Source organism: Equus quagga, chromosome 18 (assembly GCF_021613505.1).
Source record: "Equus quagga isolate Etosha38 chromosome 18, UCLA_HA_Equagga_1.0, whole genome shotgun sequence".
NCBI classification, from domain to species: Eukaryota; Metazoa; Chordata; class Mammalia; order Perissodactyla; family Equidae; genus Equus; species Equus quagga.
In genome coordinates, this window is record NC_060284.1 from 28,946,646 (window position 1) to 28,956,564 (window position 9,919).

Consider the following 9,919-nt stretch of genomic DNA (forward strand, 5'->3'; position numbering starts at 1 on the left):
CCAGTGTCATCACCACTTTGCCCTGGTGGGGAGACCACTCTCCAACCTCTGCAGGAACCTGTGGAGGACTCAGGTCTCTGGCAGCAATGTCCGGATTTGAAATTGCATGGATTTCCCATTCCTACCACGCCGAGGGCAGGGGCAATGCTTTTTAAGAAAATGTTCATCACCGGAGCTCCAGTTCCAGGCATAGAATTGGCACCCAATAAAAGTTTGTGAGTTGAACTGTATAAACTAGAAGGCAGGGGAAAATATCATTGTTCTTTATAGTGATATCTCTATTAAGGAAGCAGGTATGTCCCTATCGCATGTATAACTGCCATACATGTGTCTACCAGAGCTAGGAATGAGAGAAGTAGGGGTTGAGGGTTCCCTCTGACCATGCCCTGCCAGGAAACTCCCTCTCCTCCAGGTAGGGCGGACTCTATTGCTCTGGTTCACACAAAGGGTTGGGTGTTCTTATTATTTGTCTGTTTTTTCTTTTCAGTGCTTGGATTAGTGCCTGGCACATTATAGGGGTTCAAGGAATTTTGGTGGAATGAATGAGTAAATGATGGTTACTCACCCCAGTGATGGGAAGGCCTTGCATAACTTCAGCCTGGGCAGTGCCCTCCGCAATCCTGGACTTAGATGCATGGGGGTCCAGATGTACAGCCTTCCACCCTCTGCCAGAGCTGGGGCTGACTCTGTCCTCATTTAACTGCCCCTTCCCAGTCAGTTGTTGCTTTCAATTTCCATTCTTCTACACCAGCTTCATTATAATGAGTTGTGTCTACAAGCAGTTAGTCCTGTGCTACCTCTAAATCTTCTATTTTGCAAACCAAGCAGGCATTATTCTTTAGTACTTCCTTGGAGTTCATGCATCCTGGATTTTAGCCCGTTCTTATGGCTTTCTTCCTCACATAACTAAAAATGCTTTAATATATTTGATAATCACTTTTGCCAGGAGTGAGCAGAAGAGAGTCCTTGCATGCTACCTACTCCTCTTTAAGCAGCGGCCTACAGTAATACTTTCAATCTCTCTTTTCCCCACCCCATCCCACCCATCGCCATATTTGCAGCCTATTCACTACCACATTGTTGATTTCTGCATAGTGCATATTTGCCCTGAGATTTAAGATTGATCCTTCTCTGTCCAGCCCTGTATGGTAGGGAAATACATTTCCCAGGCTCCCTTGCCCTCTAGCTTCTATGTTCAGTCATTGAGAGAAAATGGGAAAAGACTGGAGGGGGAGAGGAAGGGAGAAGCCAGGGTATTTCTCTCTATCCCAGCCCCCACTTTTGTCAGCGTGGCTGCTGTTGGCTGGACCACTTCCACGGACCCAGCAGGGCAGTCCTACCCCTGGGATCTGGTAGCACCACTGTTCTCTCTCCATCCCTGGGGATAGTAGCAGATGTCTGTTCTTGTTCCTCTTGAGATCGCCTCCCTGTGTCCTCTCTTTGGTTTCTCAGCTCTTCCATTACCTTTGTAATCAATTCCCTGTATCAAATCCACCCTGTTTGAGAAACCTAAAGTGATTTCTGGTTTCTGACTAGACTGTAATACATGCAGCATGCAAATACTACTGCTGACTTTGCATGAGCTTCTCACTTTCCCTCTGACTGCCCTTTGGAATGCAGCACCTACCTCACAAGATACTGTCATAATCGGTTGTTTGTGGAAGATCTCTGAAATCCTGGAAAGGCTGGTAAGTTATAAGTAAGAGCAATATGTCATTAATTAGCATTCATCCAAATACTCTCTGCGTAATAAAGAATGTTTCATTTCTCTTCCTTTTGGAGCAGCCGTTTGCAAGGTCCCTGGTTGAAGAGACTGGAGCCCTCCCTTGGCAATGGTTTTGCTTGCCTTCTAAGCCTAGAGGCACCTGTGGTAGCTGACTTGTCGCTCACTCAGAGCTGGGCCATCTTGTACTTAGGCCAAAGCCGTTTGTCCCCTCAGCTTTGGATGCCAATGTGCACCCAAAGCTAAATTCAGGCTAGATATCCCAAGGGATCTGGCGGGTGACTCGGGGCTGCAGGTTTGGGTTGATGAAGCTTATTGGGAAAAGCATGGCCTTTGGGACCAGATATACCTGGGTTTGAATCCCAGTTTTGCATCTCCTGAGCTGTGTAAAGTTGGGGGAAATTATTTTAACTCCTTTAAAGCTCCATGTTTTTCTAATGTCAAATGGAGAGAAGAAAGCTTTACACCAGGCTTTACATCAGGTGGTTGCCTCAGAGAAAAAGCCCTGCCTTGGGGCCGCAGCCAGCATTTACACATCTCAGACTTGGCTACTGAGAGCCGACTCTTCTCCCTTCCCATCACCACAGTACGGAAGGGAACTCCTGTTCCGTCGGGTATTGAGAACACAAAGCCTGTTCCCATCCGTTTCCGGATGTGCTCAGAAGTGACCCAGAACCTAAGACATTTCAAGGAAGACAATAACTCTGTTTCTACTAAAATGTCAACCTCCTTAATTTATTTCTTTCCTGTGTTTATTCATCTTGCCCATTTATTAAACCCTTGTTTGATTGCTTAGTCTTTGCAAGTAGGATGTAAAAAGGAAGAGATCAGGAATATTTAATTTTGCATAGCGCTGAGCTCTGACCTGGTAAACGTTGGATGATGTTGATAGGAATGTCCTGAATGTCCAACCTTGAGGGACTAGACAGGTGTTTTCCTTTATGAGAGGTGGTCTAAGTTCTGGTTTGACCAAACTCTAAGCTGGAGGGCATCATATCAGGGTTATGCTTTTGTTTTAAAATCCCTTGAAAGGAACTGATTTCTGCTATTTAGGGGAGTGGACAAACTATACCATTACATTAATTTTACTTAATAGCTGTTAAATGTCTTTTGCCATTGCTTTCACTACTTAAAAGGGAAAATGTAGGCCAGTCAACTCACATTATGCTCTTCTAAAAGGCAGACCCCAGTAGATAGATGGGAAAGGTGGAGGAAGAATCCTACACCTCAGACCATGCTACCCAGTGCCGATTTGCCTAGATTTGAAAAGCTGGGTTAGGAAAGACTCTGGAGCACAGCTCTATCTCGCAGAGCTGAGGACTGAGATGTCCTAAGAATAGGAAGCGCAGAGCTTCAAACCTCCTTAAAGAAGGACCTTGCCACCGGAGGTGGCCAAGGGACTCGGACAGCTGAAAGGAACCTTTCCCTTCTTGTCCTTTGAGAAAGGGAGGTGGGGAGATGGGCCATGGGCGTGAGGAGTTGCTGGTTGGTTGGAATGCAAATTGATAAACAGCAGCAGAGACAAAGTCCTTCTGACTCTGAAACCATAGTTCAACAAGCAGCAGCTGTGTGGGGACTGGTCCTAAAGTAGCTCCTAATGAGAATGCAATGAGGGCCCCAGTAAAATCACCCTGATTTAAAAATAACGTGATTAGTATGCTTAGCTTAGCTTTTCAGCTTTCTTCCCTGGTCTGTAGGTTTCCAAATTAGCCCTATAGGACATGCGAGGTCACCTGTTTATGCTCATGGGCCTGTGCGCACAATGGAAATCAACCAGACATCATTCAGTTGAGACTTTTTAGTTCTGCGATCTGTCCATCAAGCGCTCTCGGTTCACCTTCCCTACTCTATCGTCACTTAAAAAATTTTAAATAACACTGCCCCTTTCCAAAATACTGCATAATTTTTAAAAATTATGTCTATTAAGAGATGTATTAAGAGACAATCGTCTCTTCCCTACCCACCCTCCTAGACTGTGATTTCCTTGAGAAGAGCTATCTCTGTGTGTTTTTGTCACTGATGTATGTCCCCAGCACTTAGAACAGGGCTTGAAAGACAGCAGATGCTCAATAAATATTTGTTGCATGCATGAATGCATAAAGCACAATCCTGGCTTGACATTTTTATACATCAAAAGGTTGACAATAGAGACTTATGTTTGAAGATTTCAAGAGCTGCCTTTGGGTAAATAAAAAGGCAGTTCTGTGTCTTTTCTCTGTCAACACCTATAATCTACATAGCTGTCCAAAGTGTGGAGCTGTGGGCAGCTGATTGGACTTGCAGGTTCCAGGTTGGTCATCTCAGCCAGATTGAAATGTGATTCTTTGTGTTCACTGCTGAAGATTATACTGGAAGGCAGTAGAATTCAGTCACACAGCAGGGTCTCAATAGGAGGCATACACTAATGAATCTAGTGAACTTAGATGAACCTAGTGACTTTGTCACTTGAGTAAATCTTCTAGACTCAGAGACACAATTCATTTACGTGCTGTATTATGTGAATGAACTTTGTGCTTAAAAATGCACAATAGACCACTATCTCCAACCACAAATCCAATTAACTTACCAGGCTGGAGAAATATATCTCTTAGGCAGACTAGATAATCAAACCAAGCTCACTAGCATGGTCTCGCCTATTGAAAAGCTGCACAGGAAGCCAAATTATCAGCTTAGTGACACTGGCTTCAGAACCAGGGAACACAGTTCTAGGACTCAGATGTTGGAAGGCCGAGGTTCTGACAACTGGTTGTCTCCTTCTCCACAGCTGGGACCCCTATGCCCTCACGGGCCTCCAGTCCACCTCCATCAGGGCACACTCTCATCTCTTGGGACAGTGCAAATGGGCACAGCTAAAGTTTGTTTCCGAAACTCCCCCTTTTCTGTGCTTCCATGGGTGATTACCACATTCCTCCGTGAAATATGTTCCTACTTCAGTCAAGTCTTGCTCTGGCCTGGGGATCATTCTGCCTCACTAACTCTTAGATTAGAACTTCATGTAGACCAGAAGTATTTCTTGAGTATTTCTTGAGTGTTCACTCCAAGCTAACCAATGCAAATGGCTCTTCTCTGACCCATTGGTGATTTGTCTTTAGACTTTAACTCTTCAGAGTGTATCCATTTCTCTTTTCCAAATGGTTGGGATACCCTCCTACCTCCCCTATTCACTGCCTTTGCCTTTCAAGAAACCTCCAAATACTGATGGATTTGCTCTCCTGAGCAGCCTCTCCCATGGAGAGCAGAGCAAGTGACTCTCTGACCCAAACGTTCTGATCCCTGACGATTTGTTTCTTCCTATAAATTGGTAAGTTGTCTTTTGAGTGTGTATGGCCACCTCTAATGAACTCAAACACTTCAACTTGCTCCTCTAGAGCTTGATCATTCTTGGGAAATGAGACATTGGAAAGTCACCGGAGGAGTGAGAGAAATGCAGCCTGAGGTAAGTTCACGTTAGTGCCATCTCTCTGAGGACTCCCCACCCCATTACTGCACCATAGGGTCACTTGTGTACATCTATCCGCCTTTAGAACCTCTCGATCCCTGTCCAGGGGATCCACCCTGTAGCTTTCAGTCCCCTGCCTGGGTTTGGATCTTGATAATTCTGGGTTTGGGGCCCAATCCATAATGTGGATGCCTTTGCAAGATGAAAATATGGATTAGCAAGAGGCCACACAGAATGACCCAGAAAAATCTGTCCTCCTGGAAAGTCACTGTTCTTGTACCAGCTCTTGAGAAATGTGTGACTAAGATCTCAGCCAGGAAACTTATCAAGTTCATGTTCTGAACCTCTGAAGCTGAGGAGCCCAGGCCAAGGGCCCTCCAAGGGCAATGCCAGCATGGAAGAGCCATTTTACCATCTTCACAACAATGGGACTGCTGAGAAACGTTCAGAACAAAGCGTTGATGATGCAGAATGGCTGACGTGCTCACCACATTAAAGTAAATTCAATTACTTTAGTTATACCTGCATGACATAGTTTACTAAAACCAGAAAATGGACAGTACACTTTAAAGAAGTTTTCAGCAAGTCTTGAAATAACAAAGGATTTCTTTGTGTAGTTCAGTTTATAATACCAATGCTATTTAGTAGAAATATAATGTGAGCCACAAGTGTGAGCCACATATGTGATTTAAAATTTTCTAGTAACCACATCTTAAAATGTAAAAAGTAAAAGAATTTTCCTATCTACTTTTGTCACGTTCTAGTAAAATATAAGATATGGGAAAAAAAAAGTGGAAAGAAATAGGTGAACAAATTTTAAGAGTGTATTTTTCCAGTCCTGAGAAGGACTTGCCTCTTCCCTGTTGTAGAGATAAACCTTCGGCCCAATGCCTGGATACCAGGAGCCCTGAGGCAAGTCCTGTTTACATCCATCACTGACAGCAGGGGGTATTCATGACTGAACCCTGTCACAAGGAACGATCAGCGGGCCTTGGGGACAAGACGTAGCAGAAGAAAAAAGAAGAACCTGTAACCAAAGCCTTTGACTTCATTTGGAAAATGTGGTCTTAAAAGTGAGATGACGTTCCTTTGTCGTTACTTTGCCAAATTAACTCCTTTGAGAAGAGAAGCCACGTTACTCTTTTTATTGCAAATGGTCTATAGGTTGCTCTATCAATGATCGCATAAGACAAACTGGATCTTGACAATCTGAGAACAGCTTGCCAACAGCCTGGCATTCACGACCTTCCTTTCGATACTAGCTGAAGCGTTTACAAAGCACATGTTGTGTGACTAACAGGGTGTTGGACCTTGTAATGTATCAAGAAATACAAGCCCTTGTTGTTTTACTGAACTTAGGCTTTTGCTAGAAAATGATGGGACATCTAATAAAACACTAACTTATGTGACATACACGCTATATGTAATAAAGATTCTAAGGAGAGAAAAAGAAATGAGTGTGTTTTACTTAACCTAATATCTCCAGAACATTATCATTTCAGTATATAATCAGTGTAAAATTATTAATGAGATATTTCACATTCTGGTTTGTGAGGGGTTTTTTGGTACCAAGTCTTTGAAACTCAGTGTAATTTATACTTACAGAACACCTCAGTTCAGACCAGCTGCATTTCAAGTTCTCAATAGCCATGTGTGGCTAGTGGCTACTCTTCTGGACAGCACAGTCATAAGACTATTCCATAGAATAAACATTCCGATTAACTGAAATGCTACTGTTTTGAATTCTGACTCAAGAACTTCATTATTAACTCAGCCTGACCTGGGCTTCCCGGTAGGGATGATGAAGCTCATGTTAATAACGTGCTAATGATCTGCCACTCTCATCTCCTCCCTAGTTTCCACCCTACTTTGCACACACAAGCCAGAGTGATCCCTATCAAGTCTCAGTTAGATACTGTCACTTCTCCCCTAAAACCTTCCCACGGCTTCCCATCCCAGTCCTTTCATGGCCTAAAGGCCCCACTCAATCTAGCCCCTGCCTATATCTCTGGTCTCATTTCCTACCCTTCTCCCTCGTTTGCTCAGCCACACAGCTTTTTTGCTGTTGCTTAACTGTGCCAACCACACTCCTGTCCCAGGGACTTTGCACTTGCTTCTCCCCTTCTGCCTGGAACCCCCTCCCCTAAATTTTCCTAGAGTTTTACCCTGCATGTCCTGCGCAAATGTCGCTTATCAGAGGGGCCTTCCTTGACGGCTCTGTACAATAGCCCTTCAAGAGGGTTTCTCTTAGGGCCTCTTCTCACCCTACACCCTCACTCTCTTATTACCTTCTTTATTGCTTTTCATAGTACTTGCTTGTTTATAAGTTTATTTTCGGTCTCCCTCAGCCCCGCCCCACTAGAATGTGAGCTTTGTGAGGGCAGGGACTTCCTCCGTTTCATTTGGAGGCACTGAAGACCTGGCAGCAATAGCACCTGGCAAATAGCAGGTGCTCAAGAAATATCGGTGAATGAATACAGGAAGGGATCCCATCTCGGAGAGAAATGCTTATGGGGATCACAGGCTCTCATACCATGGAGAGATTTATACCGCAGGTCCTTATTTGAGTTTAGTCTTAGAGCCAAGCGAGTGGTGCCCTCAGTGGTAAACAACTTGTCTGAACAGAAATGCGCCAGCCACTCATTCAGGCCACTCAGCCCCTCTTGGGGGTCTCTCTCCTGACTCCCTTATTTCTCTTCTTACCATTTCTCACCTGTTGGAGGCCCAGACCAGGCACACGTCATTCTTATTCGTTGAATCATAAATTGGTAGTTGTCCAACACCCCTAAACGTTTTTTGGTGAGCAGCTCCTGCTCCTAGTCCCCCTGACTGCTTAAAACCAGATCAAAATCTCCGTCAAAGTGGTCCTGTCCCATGACTGTCTGATTGTCCTTCTTTTTATTAGTATTTACACATTCCCTTCAGGAATGCAGGGAGGGACGCTCCACATTTGTTTTTTAGGTCACTGGAATTCACAGTAATCTCCCTGTCTGGGATGGGCAAGCACAGACACAGCCAGGAGCTACCGCTTCGTGCCTCTCGTGCTCCTGCTTCTGAAAAGATTGGGGGAACTGCTTCAGAATGATCCATTTAACTGGACTCATAAGCACCCTCCTGCATTACCTGTACCACCTCTGTGAGGTTGTGAAGTGTCTGCCCTAATTAATCTGCACTCTCCCATGGTCCCCCACAGGACCTACAGCACAAAGCTGTGAGGTTGCTGATCAGGGGTAGAATGAGGCCTGTGGCCATGGAACTGACATGGTCACCAGGCTCCAACCTGAATGTCCCCCAGATATTCCAGAGACCCCATGTCTATCCAGGTGAACTGCATGACCTAAAGGCTTCTGACGTGTGGCTGTGGGGTTGCAGCAATGTGAGGCCACAGAAGTCTGCGGGCTTGGAACTCTTCAGAGGGGTCAACGTCAGTTTCAGAGGTCCTTACTCTGCCGTTTTTGCTGACGTCCCTCCACAGATTTTCAATGGTCTTTGTCCTTTCCCTAATGTAAACTATTATTTTCCAAACAACGCCGGTCTAAAGCCCCAAATTGTTTAGATTTCTTGAGAACTTAAAGTTCTCAAGAAGAGAGTTTTCTAAAGGCAAATGTTTGTTCTTATAAAACCACCAAGAAAGCAAGTATGTACAAACAGATAAGCCACAGAAAAAAGATAAATTGTTCATGGCTGTCTACAACTTTCATCCTATTTATGTCTTTTGCTTGTTTGTTTCAGCATGGACCTGTTAACCTGAAAATACCCGGTTGCGATCTGAATGTGTGTGTCAGCTCCTGTCTCCTCCCTGGGCCCAGGCGAGCCCAGCGCAGACTGAGGCTGAGGTAGAATTGGTCTGCAGCAGCCCCCTCATCGTTGGCTATCGGTGTTGTGTCAGTCAGCTTGGGCTGCCATGACAAAATGCCACAGACGAGGTGGCTTAAACAACAGAAGTTTATCTTCTCACTGTGCTGGAGGCCGGAAGTTCAAGCTCAACTGCTGGCAGGCTTGGTTTCTCCTGAGACTTCTCTCCTTGGCTTGCAGATGACCATCTTCTTGCTGTGTCCCCACGTGGTCTTTCCTCTGTGCACACGTGCTCCTGTTGTACCTTCTTATGAGGACATCTGCCCTACCGGATTAGGGTCCCACTCTAAGGCTCGTTTAAGCTTAATTTCCTCCTTAAGGGTCCTGTCTCCAAATACAGTCACATTGGGGGTTGGGGCTTCAACAAATTAATCTGGGAGGGACACAGTTCAGTCCACAGAAAGTGTCTAACACACAGGGAATAGGTCCTCCATAAGCACTTTCTTTGGTGATACGCATCCTCTTTTGCCCTTTGCCCTTTATGTTTCTGCGCCACCCTTTACCCCTCTGCAATCACCTCCTAAACTAAGCACTATGGCTTCTGGTCTATCGAGGGAGCAGCACTGTGTGCAGCTGCAGACTAGGAATCTCAGTGCCAGAGTTCAGCTGCGCTCTGGTCCCAAACATCTATGTGACCTTGGGCAAGTCAGTTAATTCACCAATTTTCTCCAGCTTTTGCATTCTTGGATGCTTTGATTGAATTCTCTTTTTCTTCTCTCTACCCTTTAGGTCTTGGATTTGTCACCAACCCCTACTACTGAAATATTCTTGCTTCAGCCTCTGTGTGGCGTGGCTAGGGGTCAACTAGCAAAATACATCCCAGTCAACACACTAATTAACTAGCTCTGAGTGGTCTACTTCTCTGCCCAGGGAATGTGTGTATTTCCAGAGAAGCTGTCTCT

At 45.0% G+C, this 9,919-nt stretch overlaps 1 long non-coding RNA gene across 1 annotated transcript in view; it reads left to right on the forward strand.

Moving 5' to 3' along the window:
- The window catches only part of LOC124229917 (uncharacterized), a 24,706-nt gene extending 15,052 nt beyond the window's left edge, over positions 1 to 9,654 (forward strand). Inside the window, exons 2-3 of the long non-coding RNA XR_006886020.1 lie at positions 8,895 to 8,998; positions 9,198 to 9,654. This is a non-coding gene — a long non-coding RNA (uncharacterized LOC124229917). The remainder of the gene's footprint in view (positions 1 to 8,894; positions 8,999 to 9,197) is intronic.
- The last annotated feature ends 265 nt before the right edge of the window (positions 9,655 to 9,919 follow it).